The sequence below is a fragment of the Saimiri boliviensis genome, chromosome 1 (genome assembly GCF_048565385.1).
Source record: "Saimiri boliviensis isolate mSaiBol1 chromosome 1, mSaiBol1.pri, whole genome shotgun sequence".
NCBI lineage: Eukaryota > Metazoa > Chordata > Mammalia > Primates > Cebidae > Saimiri > Saimiri boliviensis.
Genome location: NC_133449.1, coordinates 21,704,677 through 21,728,248, shown reverse-complemented (window position 1 = coordinate 21,728,248; position 23,572 = coordinate 21,704,677).

Below are 23,572 nucleotides of genomic sequence, written 5' to 3'. Positions count from 1 at the left end.
TTCATGTACCCATCATGCCTATTGTGGGGTGGCTGATGACAAAGGCTAAGTCACATTGTCTATTTAATGGTTCAGTGTCTTTTCTATGATCTATACTTTCATAATGGGGTTACTGTGTAACAAAAATATCATTTTGTACCCACTTCCAAATGACCATACACATGCTTCTGCCTGGAAGATGTCTCCAGTCTTCTAGTCCTTTTCCTCCTATGCCCTTGACATGATACTGTTTCTCATTCCACAAAAATAGATGATTGGGTTAACTATTCATAGCTCAGCCCATTTGGGAAATTATCACTCCTGACTGTTTGTAAGGGCCACTGCTGAATGAAGATCTGTAGTCACTGAACATTTTCAGTTTGTGCTCTCCTACCAAAGCTGAACTATTCATAATTCAAGTACAGCTGCTTCCTCTTCCTTCAGCTGGTTGCATAGAAACCCCCATATGGCTTTAAGTGCAAGAAGATGGAAAGACACTGGTGCAACTCCAGCGGATGACATAGGGTCTGAAAGTATACACTCATGGGCATAACTTGGGCCCTTTGATCCTGCTCAGGTTCATTCCTTGATGTGCCATTTTCATTTATGATGGACAGCTACTGCCACACCTATCTGACTTTATGACTTGGTGGATCTGATAGACTCCAACTCATAATGGGGAATTTCAAAGGCATTTCCAGTTTGTGTCCTGTTTTCAAGTGTTCTATCTTGAATAGGGCCCAGGGATAGTCAAATTCTTGTTTATTTCTTAAAGTCCTTTAATTATCTGTGATGAATACCACTGCCCTGTATCCTAGGAGACGGCATTGTGATTCTCCCACTTGAGCTTGTTATGAGCTCCATACCACACTTCTCAACAGCATGTCAGCAGGATCACATGGCCCAAGAGGCAGCATTGATGTCACTGCAGCCTGAGTTTGCTGCAGTGTTCTCCCTACTCCAGGAAATCTGAGAGGTTTTCATATTTTCTAATAATTATTCTCAAGTGTGGATATATTACCTGCAGACCCAAAGGGGTCTAACAGGTACTTTGTTTCCTTACTTTTGGTGGAAGATGCAAGATGCAACGATTTGTCTTTTACCTTGAAAGAAATATCATGGCAATCTCCTGAGCAACAAATTCCTCTAAATTGTACTAAAGTGTCAAGTCCCTGAATCTTTGTAGATTTGTTTTTCTCCTTTGAAATGCACATATACTACAAAGGCCTCCAGAGTAGTAGCCACTTGTTTCTTATCTTGCCAACTCAGCATGATGTCATTGGTGTAATGCAGCAGGCTGATGTTCTTTGATAAGTCCAGGTGGTCTAGATCTCTTAGGACAGAAGGCAAGAGACTTAACATAGTCCAGAGGCATAATTGTAAATAAATACTGTTCTGTACCCCGTGAATGCAAACTGTTTCTAATTTGAATGGAAAAGAACATATTTGCCAAATCAATGGTGATATACCACATACCTGGGGTCTTATTAATTTGTTTCAGCAATAATACCACATCCAGTGCTGCAGCTGCAACTGGGGCTACTGCTTAATTAAGTCTGTCACAGAACACACTCATTCCCCATGATTCATCTGGTTTCTACAGAGGCCAGATTATTGAATTAAATGAAGACATAAATGGAATCACCACACCTATGTATTTGGGGTCTTTAAAGGTTGAACTAATAATCTCTGCCATCTCCTCCAGAATATAATATCAACATAATATTTAAAAATTTTTAGATGCAAAATTCATAAAAAACATAAATTAATAATTTAAAAGTAATTAAACAGCATTCAGTACATTCACAATAATGTGCAACCCACATATCTAGTTTAACATATTCCTAACACTCTAAATTAAAATATATTAAGCAGTTCTCCTCATTTTACCTTCTTCCTCAACTCCTGGTAAGCAACAATATGTGTTCTGTCTCTGTGGATTTGTATGTAAACGTATATTTCATATGAATAGAATCATAGGATATGTGACCTTATGTGTTGGAGGTTTATTCCTGTTGCACTCTTAGTACTTCATTCCTTTATTATGGCTAAACAATATTCCATTGTTTGTATATGACACTATTTATCCATGTGTCTGTGGTTGGACTTGTGGGTTGGTTTCACCTTTTGATTATTGCAAATAGTGTTCCTATAAACATGCATATATATGTATTTGTATGAGGGTCTATTTTCAATTTGGGGATATATACCTAAAGGTAGAATTTCAGGGTTGCCTGGCAATACCATTTTTAATTTTTGAAGAACCACCTAACCGTTTTCCACAGCAGATTAATCATTTTGCATTCCCACTATCACTGTACAAGAGTTTTAATTTCTCTACACACTTGCCAATACATATTTTTCATTTTATTTTATTTTTGACCACACTTGTGGATGTGAAGTTCTATCTCTTTGTAGTTTTGATGTGCATTTCTATAATGACTAATAATGTTGAACGTCTCTTTAAGTGCTTATTGACCTTTGAATATCATCTTTGGAGATACGTCAGTTCAAGCCTTTAGTTCATTTTCAAATTAGATCGTTCGTTTGTTGCTGAGTTGTAAGAGTTTCTTATATATTTTAAATACTAGTGCTTATTAGATATACGATTTGCTAATATTTTCTTGTATTCTGTAATCTAATAAGCACTGGTATCTAAAATATCTCTTGATATTTTTTGATGCACAATGTTTTTAATTTCAGTGAGGTCCAACTTGGCTGGTTTTTTGTTTGTTTGTTTCTGTTTTTGATGTCATATCTATGAGTCCATTACCTAATCCAAAGTCATGAAGATTCACCTTTACATTTGCTTCTATAAATTTTATGGCTTTAACTTTTCTAGTTAAGTTGCTGATCCATTTTAAGTTAATTTTTGGATACAGTAAGATAGGATATCTAGTTTGCCTAGCACCATTTGTTAAATAAACTATTCTAATTAAATTATGATACCTTGTCAAACATCAGTTAGCCATGCATATGTGGTGTATTAGTTTTCTAGGACTGCGGTAGCAAAATACCATGAACTCGGTGGCTTATAACATGAGAAAAGTACTGTCTCACAGTTCTGGAGGTTAGACATCTTAAATCAAGGTGTTGGCAGGGCCCTAGTTCCTTTAAAAGCTATACAGGAATCCTATCTTTACTTTCTCCAGCTTCTGGTGGTTTCCTGCAATCACTGGCATTCCCTGGTTGCAGCTGTATAACTCCAGTCTCCGTATTCTGTCATTACTTAGTGTTCAGACATGGTGCACAGAACACATGGTTTTCTGTGTATCTGTGTTTTCATATGTTTGTCTTATGAGAATACTAGAGATATTGGATGACTACCTACCCTACTCCAGTATGACCTCATCTTAACTATATCTGCAACAACACTATGATATGATTTAGCTGTGTCTTTACCCAAATCTTATCTTGAACTGTAATCCCCATGATCCTCAGATGTTTAGGGAGAACTGCTGGGAGTGATTGCTCCCATACTTTTCTCATGATAGTGAGTGAGTTCTCACAAGATCTGATGTTTTTATAAGGGGCTCTTCCCTCTTCACTCCACACTCTTCTCTCTCTTGCGTGCCACCATGTAAGATGTGCCTCTTCCCCTTCCACCTTGATTGTAAGTTTCCTGAGGCCTCCAAATTTCTATGGAACTGTGAATCAATTAACTCCCCCCTCTTTTTTTTTTTAAAGTACCGTATCTCTGGTATATTTTTATAGCAGTGAATGAATTCATACACCCTATTTCAAAAAGAAAATTACATCTGGAGGAATTGGGGACTAGTACTTTAACATATTTTTCTTTGTTAGGGGAGGACACAACAAAATTCATACATTCATATCAATGTATGGATGTACATTGGTCTATATGACTGTTCTATGCTAGCATCATGGTGTTTTGGTTAATTTTATGTGAATCCTCTATCTTTGTTCTAATTTTTTAAGATTATTCGGCTGTTCAGGGGCTCTCACAATTAAATATAAATTTGACGTTTCACTTTTTTATTTCTGCAAAGTGACTGCTGGAATTTTGATAGGGATTTCATTGACTCTGTAGATTACTTTGAATGTTATCTTAACAATATTAAGTCATCCGATCTGAAAATGAGATGTTTTACCATTTATTTAGTTATTTTTTAACTTCTTTCAAAAATGTTTTTTAGTTTTCAGTGTACAAGTTTTTTATGTCATTGCTTTAATTTGTTCCATTGTGTAGAACACAATTGAGTTTTTTTTTTTTTTTTTTTTTTTTGTATGTTGACCTTATATCCTACAACATTGCTGAATTTATTGACTAGCCCTAATAGCTGTTCTGTGGATTATTTGGAATTATTTTTCCTATGTAGAATGATGTCATCTCTGAATACACATACTTTTACTTTTCCCTCCCCAATTTAGATGTATCTATTTATTTATTTTTTGACTAGAATTTCTAGTACAATGTTGGATATCAGTGGTGAAAGTAGACATTTTTGTCTTGTTCCTGATATTAGGGAAGATATTTTAATTTTTCATCATTGAGTATGATATCAACTGTGAGTATAGTATTGCTTTTGTTACACTATCTTGGGTGAAGAAGAACTTTTTCATAGCTTCTCATTTGACCCTCACCTCTATGATAGTTCTTAATCCACAGACCAGGGACCCAATGTATAAGTCACTCTATCATGTTTATAAATTTTAATTAAGCATTGGAGTCTGGGAAAATAATTGTTGGTGGGCCTAAAAGTAGACAAGAGGGCCCTCTCTTGAAACAGAATTTAGTCACAACCCAGTTGTTACAGAAAGCTCTCACTTTAACAGAAGAGTCATGATGACACTTTGTATTTAAAAGTAGTAGGGATACAAGATTATTTACAGGATACATTTAAATGTGTATTTTAGATAAATAAATTTTAAGTATATGAATGTCCCATGCAATTTTGGGGACATAGTTATACTAAATAATTTATATGTTGTTCATTTGAAATGCAGTTTTAGCTGAGCAGTTTATATTTTTATTAAGTCTGGGGGATTCAACACAGCAATTACTTGTCATAAAATTGTGGAGTCCTTCATCCTAGGGATGGGGCTACCCTTTCAGCCATTGGGTTCCAATTTTGAAAATCCGTGGGGTGACAATCTTCAGTCACTTATTTCTCCTTCTTGCTTAATTATTTTTTCAATTTGGTATCATATATGTTAAGCATCATCCCTGTTGACTGTCCAGTTCTGGTAACCATATTTCTAATTCCCTATGAAAAATCTCCCTAGCTATTCATGTGATCTTTCCAGGCATCATGAGAATTGCAACCTCCTGGATTCTGGTGATCAAGGGACATCATCTATTACTTCAGAGCTTCATAATCATCATAGATGTTAATGAACATAGCTCTGTAATCACTTCTCTGACCATCACCCTTGGGTCTGCAGAGAGCCACACCTTAACATTTTAGTAATTCTGGTGTTCCTCAGAGTATCCTTTTGGTCTTGTGAATGATGTGCCTTCTAGCCCTCTTTGGAAACGCAATTTTCTAGTGAGTGTTTTGGCTTTGCATAATATATCCATTCTAGTATTATACTTACCTCAGCCCATTTATTTTTTTCTCTAATATCTTGAGTATATACTTGAGCAACTTAAGCTTTTCTACCTCCAGGTTCATCTCTCTATGCTTTTTGTTCAGTCTTCATTTTAGACAAAAATCTCCTTGAGAAGAACCAGGTTATTTTTGTGTTAACTTCAGCATTTGACATGGTGACTTTAACATAAGCTTTCTTTATATCTCTTCAAACTTAGTTAAAAATTTGCCTAGATTTGTCATAATGTAATATGGACTGATTCAAGATCATCACCACTTTTGAATGTCCTTAAAATCACATTTTTATCCTTTAGTATTAAAAGTGGTAAGAGTCTGGCCCATTTACATATATTTCTAACTATGAAAGTTTTTCAAAGGGATAATTGGAAATTCCTAAGATATCTGATTTATTAGAATTTTAACATCTTGGGTCTAGAAATAGCTCTAGAATCTCACTTTCCTACTTCTACCAGTGCAGGATTCCTTTTGGCACCGCTCCTCATAGTTGACAGTTCTACGTGCATTTTTCCAGGGACAAGAACAGTTCTTCAAAAGGTTCATGCTGTGTGGTTAGATATTTCTAATTGTTACAACACTTTCCCTTAAAATGTGACAAACTTTAACATATTGCAGCTTGATGTTATTCAACCTAGTTTTGCCCTTTAAAGTTATACTGCATGAGGATGTTCGTTTTCTTTATGGTAGTGCTTCAGATGTAGAACAACACAATGACTTTCCTATGCATCTAAATGAAGTCATTATCTTATCAATAGGTCTTTCTCATATCTAGTTGGGATTTAAATACTTCACCCTCCAGATTACACTTCTCTAACAAAACTTCAGTTGTCAGTATTCTTAAAATGTAGGACTCCAAGTGAGACTAAATAAAACTATAACAAAAACAAAGAAAAGTCATTATTTGTACATCTTGACTTTAATAACAAAGCCCTAGTTGCTAACTTATTTTTAATGAGCCTCACTTAAATCAAGTCCCCTCAATAAACTATCATTTATTCCTACAGAATGGACACAGCCAACCCCTAAGGAGAGCTCCAGATCTCTGCATGCAAATTAAGGTGATAGTTCCCATTGGGAAGTGTATTATTGGGGTTTCCAAGTCCACACAATAAATCTTACCATACCTTATAAGGAAAATGTATCATCTTACCATCTGTTTGCATAAATCACATTGCATCTTATTTGAAATGGACCCTAATCTTGTATCAACTCCTAATTTGTTCTTTTAGAATATTGTATTGGCTTATCTTTCCTCTGTATCTAACCAAGATAATAAGTTGTCATTACTAACATCCTCATATTTTTCTCCATCCAGAATTGTTTTGTAGTTCATACAATGTTTGTGTGTGTATGTGTGTGTAAGAGAGAGAATGTGTTAGCCTATAGAGAAAAAAATAATTTCTATATGTAGTTACAAATTGCTATAAAATAGAACTACATGGAGTTTCTTCAAAATATACATCAAAAGTTTTATATTTGTTTTTTATCTGGTTGTATGTCCTTAGAAAGCAGAGTGATTATTTTTTATGCTAATTGTGGATGAGGCTTGAGGCCTAAGAGTTGTGATGTCTCTCAGAGACATAACTGATAGTTTTGGGAGAATGTGAACTCACACATAATAAAGGAACTGTTAGCAGTTGGAAGAAAGAGATGTTGGGCAGCTTTAGGGGATTAATTTCTCAGATATTCTCAGATGTAGTAACAATTGCTTCTCATTGTCTGTTCTCATCTTCAGAAGACTTGAACAGAATTACTCCAATCTTTTATAAGAATACTGAGAGTGAATCAGCATTTGAGTAATGTATGTCATCATCAGCATAAAATAATAAAGAATATAGAGAAAATCAGCTCAGGACATTGTAAAGCTTATTTTCTGTAAGGATGTGATAAGAAGCAGAGGGAGTCCTTCCTGTGTGATATATCAAGGTGATAATGTGCCCCATTAGGACAATTTGTTTTATATTTCTTAAAATAGATATGACTAAGGAAATGACAGATGGAGGTCAGGAAAAAATTCATGAAGTCCTTCACCTTACATTCATAAATCAATGACTTGGTCCCAGAGAGTTGGCTAAAAATATATTTCTCTTTCAGATGAAGGAGATTAGGTTATGAAAAGAAGAATGTGTTGACTGAAATAACTGAGAACATCATCTCTGTCATTAACATTATACGACAGCATTACATGAAACAGAGAAAGTGAATTTTCTTCTTTAGCTCATACTTTTCCAGAAACACAAAGATATATCTCACATACATACACACACACACACACACACACACACACACAAACACATGTTGACTTTATAGTTGAAACCACATATGTTTATTGTAAAAAAAAAAAAAAAATTGGATTCAGTTAAGTGTTTGACTCCAGGAAGGGAGACAGTTAAAGAAAAAATAATTTAAATGAAAATGTACCAAGTATTTTCATAGAGGAAGAATTAGAAGTATTTAGAAGGGATTATGTTGAAACAATACTAATCCCTGAAAACATGCATGTTAGATATTTCTCATTCTAAGAGGTCAACACCAGCATCAATTCCCAAAATATATCAGTATATAAAATGACAATCTTGGATTGAGAATGCAATCTTTGAAGTTCAGTGTGAAATCCCGATTTTTTTTTTTAATAATTACTTTTGAGATATAACTGTAACCTTTTAAACTTACAATCAGCTACAACCTAAACTGTAATGAAGGCACTTAACATGTCAGGAAACAAGGAGAAAGAGTTCAAATGGCAAGGCAGCATTGGGAATGTCTAGTGAGATTTGCACTCTCGCTTCTGTTTTTCATTGCATGCCGTTAAGTGTCACAGAAAAAAAATATTTTAAAGAAATACATTCTACAGCTTATCATTCATGTTGGAGAAAACTTGTTTAATGCTTTTGTTGGCCATGATACTGAAAATAAGTCTTGATTGAAGCAAGCACAGTCATATATTGAGGTACACAAATAGACACGTTTGCTCGGTTTATTCACCAGCCTTGCTGCAGGAATGCAAATGAGCTTTTCCAGGCCCAGTTTCAAGCTGTCAAGTGACAAAAGAGGGAGGGGCAGAAAAAAATGGATTCAGTTAACCTAGCACAGAAGTCTATAGATTAATTACATTTAAAGAAACTGAAAACAGTGTGTTTTGGGGTTGGCAACTTGAAAGATTGGTGCCTTGGATACTCCTTAATATTATATAAACAAATGGAGCCTAATTAATTGCAGAAACAGCAGTCACCATACCTGTAAAAGGTGTCGAGTGAGGTTTCTTGCTTTCCTTTCAAATAAATGAAGTGGGTACTGAAGACAGGAGCCCTTTTGCAGCTGCAGGAAGAATTTATATATTGCTTACCGAATGGTGACAGATTGGCATTGTGACTTCAAATGCCAAGTAGGCATCACTATACCTATTTTTTCTACTGTGATTCCAGAATGTGAAATGCAAAAGTAACTAGTTAGGCAGGTTGAACCTTCATTCTATGCCACATTTTGCAAGAGAGACGTGATCGCTGAACCTTCTGAGTATGTGGAATGTTATCATTGTTTTTGATTCACTTGGATAGATTAAGCCCAATTTAATATCCGGTTGTTATACAGTCATTAATTCCATAAATTGAAAAAAAACGTTTTGAAGTTTATTTTGATTCTTTACCCAATTCTGGCTCAAATGCTGGGCAATTTATTTGTCTATCATCCACTGGATGCTGAAGATCCAAGGAAGGCTAGCCCTGTGAGCTAGAATTAAAAAGAAAGTTAAGGTTGAGTTGTTTGAAATTCAGTGGAAAAGACCTAAAAGTATGAAACTTTAGAGAAGGGCAGCCCAGCTTCAGGCAAAGTAGCAAAGCCTGTCTTCTATAAGAAGACAGAATCCCTGAAAATAACTGATGCCTTTGAGTTTAGCTACAGTATGCAAACATTCAATACATTTTTTGTAAGTTAAAATATGTATAATAGGGCCGGGCGCGGTGGCTCAAGCCTGTAATCCCAGCACTTTGGGAGGCTGAGGCGGGTGGATCACGAGGTCGAGAGATCGAGATCATCCTGGTCAACATGGTGAAACCCCGTCTCTACTAAAAATACAAAAAACTAGCTGGCCATGGTGGCACGTTCCTGTAATCCCAGCTACTTAGGAGGCTGAGGCAGGAGAATTGCCTGAGCCCAGGAGGCGGAGGTTGCGGTGAGCCGAGATCGCGCCATTGCACTCCAGCCTGGGTAACAAGAGCGAAACTCCGTCTCAAAAAAAAAAAAAAAAAAAAAGAATGTATAATATATATTCAATCTATGTACTTAAATCTAAATATAAGAAAGACCCAGAGGAAAGCAAAAATGATATAAAATGGATTGCAATGGCAGATACTTACCAATTGGCAGCAAGAAGCTATGATAAATGAAAGGAGATGAGAGTAGGAGAGGATAGGTTCATTTGCTTGACACGAAATGTAAGGAAGAGAAACTTGTTTTTGTCATTTTAGCTGAGATCATTGATTTTGCATGGAAAAGATTCAGGTTTTGTTGAGAAACACTAAAAATAATATACCTTTATGTGATTATTGTGATTATTGTGAAATTACGAACTAGAAGGTAGAATATAGCAATGCATTGGAAGTATAAAGTACTTTGAGACTTTCCCTGTGTTTAGCTGAAAGTTAAATAGATTTCATTATGCTACAGCTAAATATAAAATATTGGCTAAAATCTGCAGCCATATATAACAAAGAACAGATAAATCAGAATTCTTGTTTTTGCTCAATGATTTTAAATAGTTATTTCTTTTATCATGTTAAAAATATATAATCTTAATTCACTTTATTACTGGTCAAGAATAAGCAAAATTACATGTTTTGTGGCACAGACATAATTACTTAACATGTCTATGCTATATAATTTCAGATTCATTTTATTGGTAAATTTGCTTCAAAACTGTGCAGTTCACAAATTTTCAATGAAAAGCTTTGGATATATTTTCCCTAATGCATAGTAATATCTTTGTTTTGATCAATAGCCATATTGCATTTGTTGAATATGTGTTTTAATACAGATTAAAAATTTTTTTTTTATCAGACTCATCTTCTCACCACTATTTGGTAATGTGTATCTAGAAAACAAACAAACATAATATAAACAAAATTCACTGTGCAGTATTTGCCCATTAAATTGTAGAAATTTTTATATATGTAGAAATGTAGAAATATACACACACACATACACATATACATTTAGATGTGAAGATTGACTTATCCTTAAAAATAACTTTTTTTTTTTCAAAGACAGCCAAGTTACAGTACTTTGTTAAATGAAAGCATTGAATTATTCTTATCTTATGCATTGCCATCTGGCATACTTGTACTTTTTTGTGAATTACAGAAAAAGCAATTCAAAGCCAGACATTAAATAGACTCATAAGTGATTATTCATATATTAAGTAGCTTCTGAAGGCAGGTTTGAACACATACACTCCAAAAGGATTTTCTTAGGTTGATAGCCACAACTTTTTTCATTGACAAAAATATTTTATAATATTACTGTATAATAATTTGGCAAACTGTTTCCATGTACATCTGCTTGAATAGTCTTATAACATGCCACATTACCAAAGTAATTATATTCTGTGATTCATACTCATCTCCTTCTCTTTGATATTTTTCCATGTTTTATTAATGGAAAAGGAATCTTTATAATAAAGGAACTGTCTAAATCTTGAAAACACCCAGATTGTTTTGCCTTACAGACCTCAGGATTCTGCAGGTTTAGAGGGATAGTGGGTAGAGTTAATCTGTTTTATTTGTAGATCAGGACTCATGTAAAGAAGGCCATGCAGATGCTGTTTCATTAACTTTATGAAAAAAATAATGGTAGAAAAACTGGTTCTGCTTTTTATAGTTCCATTCTTGAGAAATACAACTTTGTATTTAAACAATACAAATACCTGCACCATCTCTGCTACCCTAGGGGGCTTTGTAAACCTGTTTTCCACATGGCAGTCACATTTGCTTATAAATCATTCATCTTCTTTAACATGTGGTTCTCAGAATGAAACGTGATCCTTCAAATATGGCCAGACCAAGTCAGAGCACAGAGGCCTAGTACTTTGTTTTCTTAATAGAAATATTAACATAATTCAAAGACTGCATTTATCTTATCAGAAGACATTGTCTACTGTTGTCTAAACCTTGGCTTATTAAGATCAAGTTGATGTTAAGATTAAGATAAATATGACCTTGACTTACTAAGATCATAAATAGTTATTAAATCTTTTTTGTCTCCTTTGTGTTATACCTAAACATAGACATTTATATCCAGCCCCATTATATTTTATTCTATTAGGTGTTTCTATCAATTAGTCTTTCTTTAAAAATTACTTAATTTTTCTGGTTATAAAAATATAATGCTTTTACTGAAGAAAAAAATGTAAAAAGGTAGGATAAAATAAAAACAAAATACCTAATTTTAATTATGGGCATAACAATTTTATATACTTCTTTTTTCCACATAAAATTACATTATTGAATGATTTAGTATTTTTTATTCTGATTTTCAGGCAGAACTGATTGTATTAAACAATATGTGTATATTATAATTAAATAGCATTATTAAGTTTGTATTTATCTGATTTTTGTATTGTAAACAATACAATATAAACATCCTTATAGATAAAGTTTTGCCGGCATTTCTCAATAACTCAAAGATAAGCTATCAAAGAACTCTTGGATCAAAATGTGTATATATTTGGGAAAATCTTGGTGAATGTTGCCATATTAAAATTCATTTCCAAAGTGGTTTATTGCATCCCCTAATTGTTATATATATATATACATACATATATATATTTATATACACACATACACATATATACACATAAATATAATACATATACACACACATTTATGTGTGTGTGTGTGTGTGTGTGTGTGTGTGTGTGTGTGTGTGTATACACAGTGCAGAGTGTATCCCAGGGCACAGTGGCTCATGCTGGTAATCTTAATGACTTTGGTGACTGAGGAGGGAGAATCATTTAAGCCCAGGAGTTTGAGACTACAGTCAGCTGGGCAACAAAGCAAGAACCTACAAACCAAATGAAAACCACTAAACAAAAACCAACAACAGAAAGTAGGTACTTACTGGAAAGTAACTATTGATCTGTGCAATAATGTAGTTACTACACAGAGGTCTGTGTAAAAACCTCCGGGACACTAATTGTTTTTTCGTTTTTAGCTTTTATCTGTACTTTCTTCTTCCACTTTTACTAAACACACCCTTTCTTCCTTATTCTGTCTTAAGTCTATAGTAACTAAAACAGTACAATGCAGAAATGAAAGGACAAAGGGTTGGGAGAAAATAAAAAACAGCATCAAATTAAACAGAATTGCACTCTAACCTGGACCTTTTCTTCTGTCAATGAATAATAAAATTGCCTTTCCACAAGACCAATCCAAGAACATGGCAGCAAATTGTGCTTATGATATATCTAGCACGTGTTCACTGTAGTACATAATGGTTCTCTGCTAGCCACTAAAAAGAGAGAGACACACATGCTGGTTTTGAAACCAGGTCTGCTCACTAGGTAAACCAAGGTAACTCTGTGATTTAATACTATTTATCGCTGATTTACCACAGAGAGTACCTCTGTTGCAGAGCCCTTGATGTTTGCAAATTCAAATTGGAGAAAAGCCAGGAATGCAAGCAGGAGATGAGAGTTTCCAGCTCTGCCACTTAGAGGATCCACAGACCTCAGTCTTCAATCAGGAAACTCTGAAGATTGTTATTTACAACTTCTGTTTAATAGATTCTGTAAAATTGAGAACTATCCATTCTTCCATTTAATTCACAAATTGGCAGAATTTTCAGATAAGCTAGTATCTGGACAGCTACAACATCAAATGCAGAAAACAATAGTTGAAACTTTGGACCAATAACAATGAGGGAGATGATGAAGCGTCAAAATGGACCAGAGTAAAAATCTGTTTATCAGGCTGCTTCACAAGTGGGTGTGAGGAAGCCCAGCACATTGAAGAACCAATGGGCTTACATATTTTATAGTTATGACTGTGGCAAGCAACATTCTTCCTCAGTTACGAGACCACTTACTAACTCAGAAGTTTGCATCACAAGTCACCTATGAGCGGTTAAGAAAAGAGCAGCTATTGGTGCAGGTAAGAAGTGAGAGGTGAGGGTGGTGAGTGAGAGCTTGAACAAACCTTCCTCAGTGCTTCTGGGAAGTATCAGCAAACATATCCTCATCAAGGTCGCAATAGATGATGTAACTAAGGAACAAATCCTATTGAGAATCAGTAATTGAGAACCATTTAAGGAAATAGAAGAACATCGTAAAGGAAACCAAGAAGGAGTGACCAAAGAGGTAGAAGGAAAGACAAAATGTGAGGCAGTGGAACTCAGTGAAATAACACTTTTAAAACAGTGAGTGATTAAAAACTTCAAGAAGTGTTATTGCCGACAAGGAGCTCACAGACAAGCAGAGCATGATAAAGGTTTCAGGGGGACAAAGCAGGGTAAAGACAGATTGTTGGGACATGTGAAATAGAGAGCCAATTACTCCGAGATCATTTTGTGGTATTTTATTGAGGAGGAGAAGTACCTCAAACTGTTTAAATGACTGTGTGATTCAATCAATATGTGATAGCAAATCTTTTCTCTATCTATCACTGATTTCAATCTTAATTCTAGTTCTTACATTTTCAAGCAGAGTAGGACTTTGGGTATTTCTCAGTTGGGAACACCTCTAAGACAAATCTCAGTTTCTTCATCTGTAAATGTGTGTCAAAATACCTTAACCAATGTTAGCTAGTGGCTTTTTTCTTTCAAGACACTGAAGAAAAAGAAAAAAAAATCGATGTAGCAAGATTCCTTGGGAAATGAAAGACTATAGACTCTAGGACTCAGGTAAATGAATGAATCTTTTGAAGGAAGGAGGACTATATTACACTGTATGTATGTGTATGTGTGTATATATACATATATGTATATACAGGTGTGTGTTGTGTGTATACACATACATACATTCACATATATACCCACACATAAATTCATATATATTCACCTGTGTGTGTATATATTAACCTGTGTGTGTGTCTCTATGTGTATATATATATATACACACATATATATAGTGTGTATATGTGTATATATATGCCTATATATGTATATATATAGACATATATAGTGTGTATATGTGTATATATATGTGTCTATATGTATATATATGTGTGTCTATATATATATATTTATATATATAGACACACACACACATATAGACACAGATACACACTAAACCCTCAAAGGTAAATGTGCCTGTTTTGTCTCTTATATTCACCACTGTGTGTGTGTATATATACACATATATGTATGTCTGTGTGTGCATATATACACATATATATACATGTGGTTTGGGTGTGTCCCCATATATGCATATATACATACACAGACATACATATATGTGTGTATATACACACAGGTGAATATATGTGTATATGTATACAGATATGTGTGTATATATGCGTACATGTATGTGTGTCTATACACACATATATTCGGACAGGTGAATATATGTGTATATATACTTATATGTGTGTATATATGTGTATATATGTGTGTGTATATACATACACAGACACATGTGAATATAAGAGACAAAACAGGCACATTTACCTTTGTGGGTTGAGTGCTGACAAATATCATAGTTTAATAGCATATTTTTTTCAGTAATAAAATGTTAGATGATAAATTCCATATAGGCTACAGAGTTGATGAGTAGAAGGCTTGAGGAAGATGGCCAAGACTCAAAATAGCCACTGTACTGACTGTGAGAAATGTTGTACTGAGGAAACAGGATTTTTGGTCTTGAGTGACAATTTGATGCTTGAGAAAATACATATTAAAAAAAGTACTTTTTGAGGCTGTATTTTTTTTTTTTTCTAAAAAATGTACCTCATTGATTAGGGAAGGATGACAATTCTTGATTGAGAACTTATTTTCTGTGAGATTGATTCTTGAGAATGATAATAGAACAAGTGGTAAAAACATGTTAGAGAGTGGCTAAATTTAAAATGTATTTAAAATTTAGAAGGATGTGGGTGAGTGGATTATGATTTAGATAAATAATGAAAACATATGACAAATAGAAAGTGGAAGTCTTGGTCAGAAGAAAGGTAAGTAGAGATAAAAGTTGCAGGAGAGATGGGAGGGTAGAAAGCTGTAGTGAAAAACTGGAGTGTTTATATTTTATAAGTAGAACTTTTCCAGATTATAAGAACTGAGGGTGTACCACTGTGAGTGAGCATGTCAGAAAGTTGGCTGGGAGGGCTCAGAAACTTACAATCATGGTAGAAGGCACATCTTCACAGGGCGGCAGGAGAGAGAATGAGTGCCAGTAGAGGAAATGCCAGATGCTTATAAAACCATCAGATCTCATGAGAACTCTCACTATCACGAGAATCACATGGAGAAACCATCTCCATGACTCAATTACCTCCCACCACGTCCTTCCCACAACATGTGGGGGATTATGGGCATTAGAGTTCAAGAGGAGATTTGGGTGGGGACACAGCCAAACCATATCAAACTGCTTTTGTGTAAATCAATAAGTAATATATGTATATTAAACTTAAAAATGTAGGCTATTAAGAGTACTTTAGTAATCCATAGGCATGTGTAATAACATTATATTTGCACCCAGATTTGAATGTTTTGTAAATGGCATAATCACTGCAACATAAAGCCAGGATATACATCATTTATAATCTCATTTATACCACCAACTCTTCTTGGGATAATTTTACTTAGCTCTAGTTGAAATATTGTAAATGGCAAATTAATAAGCTTTCCTGTAGTTAAGGACCACTCTTTGGATAACGTTCTGTTCTCTTCAACTATTCATCTGCGACATAAATATGTGTACATATGTAAGGCATTTGCTTGTGTGGCTCTCATTTTTTAAGTTTGTAATAACAATGTATTGTTAGTAACTGGCACACAAATTTGGGCGTGTGAAACTATCCTTCAGTTCTATTCTAAACTTATAGCTCAGTTTATGTTATTATCTGCCCCTGAATATGTGCAAAGATTTTATGTGGAGGAGAAATAATGAGACCCAAAATCACACTGGTTATTTCCATTACTTTGCTGAAGATTCATACATAAATATGTCAATAAGTTAATCTACACAGTTTGAGAGATATTTTAGAATCCTTGTTCTGAACCTATCATTCTTAAAGGAAAATGATGAGTAATTTGTAATTCACTTAAAGGGAAGTTATAACCTTTCTGGTTATAAATGAACAGATTTTTTGTTTATCAAATTTCTGAGTTAGTATTTCTGAATTCACTAGCTTCTAAAGCTGCCTTAAGTAAAGGTCAGAAATCTAGGCAACTGCCAGGAATTACGAAATTTTGCCCAATAAATTTCAAATGTCTTAAAAATGTTTTTCTTCTTAGGAGAAATAATAGATTTCACTAAATCCTGAGATTAGATATGACAAAGGGTCTGGATACCAGGTTGAACCCCCCAGGACAACTCCATATTCTGTTAGAGACTGTTTAAAAGTCTTATTTTATGGGTAAGTAATGGTTATTCTCAGACATCTTGATTTGACACCATCATTACCACTTATCCCTTACCAAACTGAAGAGACTGGAAAATCAGTACATTTTTACTTTCATAGCACCAAATGTAACTACCAATTTATTTTTTATCTAAAAAAGTACTTTAAGAGCCTCTGAAAGAGCAGAGAAACTAAAGATCAGAAGATTTAAGTTCTAAAATTTAAATATTAAATCTTTCACAGAAACTTTTCCTTCTTACGTGAAAAGTATTAAATAAGTTACATTTAAATGCTCCCCTCAATACATGCATATTTCAAAAATCAGATACTTGTCATTTAAAAGAAAGCAGACATGATTTAAAATATAGGGGCTTAGGTGTAAAGAACTAGCTATATATCCAGTTCCAATTACATTGAACCCCAAATACAAAATATCAACAGAAATAAAATTTTTCCTAAAAGGAAGAAAATCTTTATTATCACCCTCCACCCTCGCCCTTCAGGAAAGTAGGTAAACTGAACAAAAGAAAATAAATGCATGTGGGTTGAGATACTTTTTGTTTTGATACATGTAAAAAAAACTGATAATACTTGTTATGGATCTAATTTTTAGGGTTACATAGAGAGAAATATATTGTATGAACAGGCCAACTAGGGGATGTACACACAATCATTTGAACTGGCTGTCTTCATACTGACTCATGTCTTTTTTTTAAAGCTTTTTTGCACACATGAAGCATTCCATTAGATGCATTAGATGCCCTTTATTGCTATGGGTGATTCAACTATTTTTAGGTTGATATTAGCAAAGCACACAAAATTCAATGGCATTAAGGAGAAAAGTAGATTCATACTTTCTTCTTTCTTTCTTGTTTCTTTCCACTCAAGGTCTTTGACATTTTCTTGGCTGTTCTAAATGATGCTATTAGAAGTTGCTGCCTGACAACACTGTTCATTCTCTTGGGAATGGGAGGCTGATGTGATTTTTTCTCATCATTTTCCTCCACACATGAACACTTGACTCTTTGGAGTAATTCACTGTAAGTTTTTTGTTTGTTTTTATAATCAGAAGCATCAAAGCCTTCTTCTACTCAGGCTGAACTAATTTTCCCTCTGTCTTTCCCTTTATCTTCAGGAAGTCAGTTCTCACAAAGGGCCCGATGCCTGCTGCAGTGGCCTAGAAGGGGAGGATCAGTTTCATTTAATGCAGTACATTTCCAAGTCAGCTAAGGAAATTTTAGGACCTTCTTCAAGTGAATCTGTACCACTCTCTCCATGTCTAATATATAGTTGCTCAACACACCTCATCACATTCATCTGAGAATTCTTCTTGTTCTTCATGAAGGCTGTAAACTCTGAGATATTCAAATTCTACAATTAATTGACCTGAAACTGAATCCTAATCCCACCAGTCACTTGAATGCTCACTTAAACCAGTTTTAAGATCCTGATTTGATGCATCTCTGTCAATTCACTGCTACTTTCACAACATATTTCTCTTACAGGTTGTATATCCCTAATCCAAAAATCTAAAATGCTCCAAAATCCAAACTTTTTTGAGTGCCATCATTACACTCAGGGAAATGCTCATTGGAGAATTGAGCTAGAAGGAATCCATTTCTCTCTCTCTCTCCCCCTCCCTCCCTCTCTCTCCTCTTTCTTTCTTTCTTTCTTTTTTTTTTTTTTTTTTTTTTTTTTGACAGTGTCTCACTTTGCTGCCCAGGCTGGAGTGCAATGGCACACCATCAGCTCACTGCAATCTCCACCTCCCGGCCTCAGTCTCCCAAGTACCTGGGATTACAGGCATATGCCACCAGGCCTGTCTAATTATCTTTTTCTTGAGTAGAGACAAGGTTTCACCATGTTGTCCAGACTGGTCTGAAACTCCTGACCTCAAATCATTTGCCTTGGCCTAGGTGGATTCATTTCTTGTCAAACACTTCTGGTCCTGAGCATTTAGAATAAGAAATACTCAACCTGTATTACCCATAAAGCAAATCTTTTGTTAAAGGAAAGAGAGTACCATCAGTTTTGTGGCATTTGTCATTTACTAGATAATTAATCTGAATTTTCATCTAGTCAGAAGTCATCTCTTTTTTTCTCTGAATTTCCAAAATACTTTTATGACCTATACCGTAAGTATTTTTGTGTTCATGTCACAAGTTCTTGGACCTAAGTTCTTAATCATGTTGGGCATTCCTAGCCTCACTAATTCTCTCATTCTAGATGAGGTAGATTATTTAAAAATCCAGTTTGAAGATGAAGTTTTCTTTTCTTTTAGCTCTTATTCAGGTCCCTTTGATCACGCTATCACCAAGTTGTGCCTGAATCCAGTGATTCCTGTGGAATGACCAACACCAAGTTTCTATAGTTCATTGTATATCTTTTCTTGTGCTCTTGCAGAGAAAGTTGGCATGCCAAACCAATTCCCTAGAAGATTACTGGAACACTAGACAATATGCTGTTGCTTCACATCACCTAACAGTTTAACCGTAAGATATTGGCCAAAGTAAAATATAGCCTCTACCCCAGAAAGATCTGTATACTGTATGCTGTACTGTACTCTATATCTCTCTAGTGCAGAATTTCTTAACTTACAATACATAAATGCCCAGGAAGTCCACATTCATAGTATGAATCCCATTTGTGTGCAAAATTTTAAAATTTTGAACAATTTTAAAAGTGGTGGCTTTGGTCTCATCAAGGTCTCCTCTTCCTAAACTGAAATTTGCAAGGTGCTTGAAGCATTTTGAGTTGACACAAACCTGTTGATAATGTACATTTCCCAAAGTTAGTGGGCAGGGGGAGATTTTGTGCCTAAAGGGAGTCCCTCAAGGCTCCCCAGTTACTTTCACATTTTCACCAAGTACATATGACCCCCTACTCTCTGGGCCTTAGTGTTGACCATTCCAGACAGGAAACTATTCTATTCTGGCCACTGGGGTGCTTACAGTAGGTCCAGAGAAGGAAAAGCCTCCTGGAGGGGTTCAGGGGGCGAAAGTGGTTTAAGTCTTAGGTTAGAGGGGTTAAGGCTACCCCTCAGGCTTGTCATTTTGCTTCATTATGTTGTTAGTCACACATGTTGGCACAGGCCAGAGAGGGAGATCATCTCTCTGAGGTTTCTTCATGTGTGTGCTTTTCCTCCTGATGGGAGAGAGATGGAAGCTAAGGTCCAGCAGGTGCTAGCACTTACCTCTGTGCATGTGCATCCATGGTCTTCCCCACCCTGCCCCCTACCTCCCACTAATTCTACCTTCCATTTTCAGAATTTCCCAGGATTGAACATCTAACTGAGTACAAAACTCATAGCCTGGTAATAAGAGGGGTTAAAGAAAGCGGGGGTGGGGGGGAAGGGTGGATTAAATAAGAAAATTGTACACACTAGTAGAACATAATTGTTGAAAACTTAAAATTCAAGCTTGGGTCTTCATATATCAAAGGCAGTAACACCGTAAAACATCCAGGTAGGGAACATGTAACATGTGTCAGCATTCACAAAGGTGAATAATTACATGTGATTCTGTTCTGATTTAATTGCCTTCAAAAGTCTAAATTTGACTCCTTCCAACATTTGGCTTCTATTACAAGTGTAAAGTGTTAAAAATTTGAGCTGGAGAATAAAGCCTTACAAAATAAAAGTAATCAACAAACTTACACATCTCCTAAACCAACGATTCACACAGGATTTCACACAGAATTCCCATTAATGCTAATGAAATTGGGTAAGTTACAAGCTGAAACTCTCCCATACATTAATAGGTGAATAGTTCCCTGAGGTACTTACTTAGATGAGCAAACTTAATTTTCTCTCCACCAATTCTCTCTGGATAAAAAAATAGGAAATCATGCTTCACAAGTTAGATTTCTTTTTTAAAGTGGATGGCACAAATTCAGAATCATTGGTGTAGATTAATCAAAAGCCACGCTGTTACATTGACCAGGTCATTTTTGATACCTCTTGGCCTACATCTTATAAATGTCTGTCTTGTGGCTTTGAGAGCAACCCATTTAAGTCCTTTAGATCTTGTTTCTTTCAGAGTCTAAGGGAAAAAAGGAAATATGCAATTATGTGCAGGAACTAGTTGAGAAGAAATAGAAATTCTTGATTGCCTTATTATGAATTGAAGAGTTCAGTCACTGATTTAATTAGCTGCCTAGGGAAGGAAAGATCATGAAATGTTGAGTTAGAAACAATAAAGGTTATTCAAAGGCTTATACAATGTGATAGCACAGGTATGATAAGTTTCTGGGGCAGATGTGCTTTTTCTGGTTCAGAGGAAAGAGCAACTTTCAGTTACATGTCACTGTTTTAATTTAATAATAATCATTATAACAATATCAACTTGATTATGTACAATTCTTTATTATCCCCAAATGTATTTTCTATTCTTTTTCCCATTTATTACAATTTCCTGGCATACAGGTAGGGCTGTGGTTACTGTACCGTTTTATGATTGACAGTGTGAGGCTATCAACTTACCCACAGAGAAAAAGCAGGAGCAACACCTCCAAAAAACATATTAAATCAAACAAATTGTGAATAAAATAAATATATTGATTTCGACACAAAATGATAATGAGAATGATGTCACGAAAGGATTCTTAAATCTGATTCAGGCTAACATTTCCCCTATTATAGACAATGCATTTGAGCCTTAAAATGGGAATTTTCTACAAATGATTACATAGAATCTTAATGCCAAAATAATTCTAGTTTCTTGCCTTTTGATTAGTGGTATTTATAAAGTATCTTAAATAGCGATAGCTCCCCAAATGTCAAAATATATCTTTGATTACATTATGCATGAACATGTACATAATTGTTATTATACACTGCTCAATGACAACTATCTGATGTTTCTTATTTTGACTACAGCCAAAATTATATTTAAGCATCAGCAGACACATTTTGGTTAATTATCTGGCTTCAAACTGATGAAAAAAAATCTAATTTATTAGACATTAAGTATCTGCACCATTACATATGGTGTTATCAAAATAACTACTCTAAAATCCTCAACTATAGTCAGAGATGTCTCAGTAATTGATAGAATGAGTACAGTACAAATTAGAAAGATAGTAGAATACCTGAACAACAGTACCTAATTGGCATTTATAGGTCAGAGGGCAAAAACCCAACAACAGAAATATATACATTTTCTAGTGCACATACACTATTCACCAAGACAGACCATATTATATGACACAAAAATTCTCAAAAAATTTAGAAGAATGAAATTGCATAATATATGTATTCAGACCACAATGGAGTGACAATAGAAATTAATAGAAGAGTTTTAAAGAATCCTCCAGTATTTAGAAATTTAAAAACATACTTCTGAATAAATTCTATGTCAATGAACAAACAAAAAAGAAATAGGGAAACATTTTGAATTAAAAGTAAGAACACGACATATAAATATTTATGTGATACAGATAATGTCATACTTAGAAAAAAATATAGTATTAGAAAATAGTGTTTCAATCTTTGGAGGGTCAGCCTAAGAAACTAGAGGAGCAAATTAAACTCAAAGCCACATGAAGTGAGGATATAACAAAGGGCAGAAATCAGGAAAATTTAAAACATTTTAAAAAATTAAGAAAATCAATAACACCAATCTGGTCCTTTAAAAAGATCAGTAAAAAACTGACAAATCTCTGGATAATAGATTAACAAAGAAAAAAAGAAGACACAAATTATTGACATAAAGAATAAAAGAGAGACTATACCTTTAGATCTTACTGACACTAAAATTATAAAAGGACATTGTAAACAATATTTTGTAAATTGGACAATACAGGTAAAATGGACAAATGCTTTAACAGGTACACCTAAAAAGGATAAATTTTACTATATACTAAATTTGAATAAAGCTGACTTTATTAAAAAAAAATGCCTCTACTCAGATAAGTAAACAAAATTCAGCCTGACTCTAATGAACACCATAGGGTAGTTTTTTTAGTGTTCTGTTTTTATTTGTTTTGTTTTTATATTGCAGCTCCACCCTTTTGTATAACACTCAGATTATAAAATGCTGCTTAGAGTTCAATCCTTCTACATTTGGAAAGTACACATTAATTTTTACTTTTTTTCTCCATTCTACTTGAACAGATCTTGTAGTTAAGATACTAATTCACTTTCACTTTTGGATAGGTTCTACTACATTTAAGAGCAGCTTTTGGGCACAAGAAATAGAGCTAAGACTCATTTTCCCTGCCTGGGATTGAGTCCATTGGGTTACCTTATGTATTTTTTAAATGTATTTTTTTCTTTATTTGAACTATAAGAATTTGACTAAGTGTATTAAAAACTATATTGTCTACTTGAACTGAGAGAGGTAGAATTATCGCATTACTTTTTGCCCCGTGATAGCTGTAGGCTTTGTGTGCTGGTGGTCAATCACTAGTATAAAATAAAAATGCTTTCTAACATGAGCATTAAGTATTCATTAAGTGATTAATAGATCCAGGAAG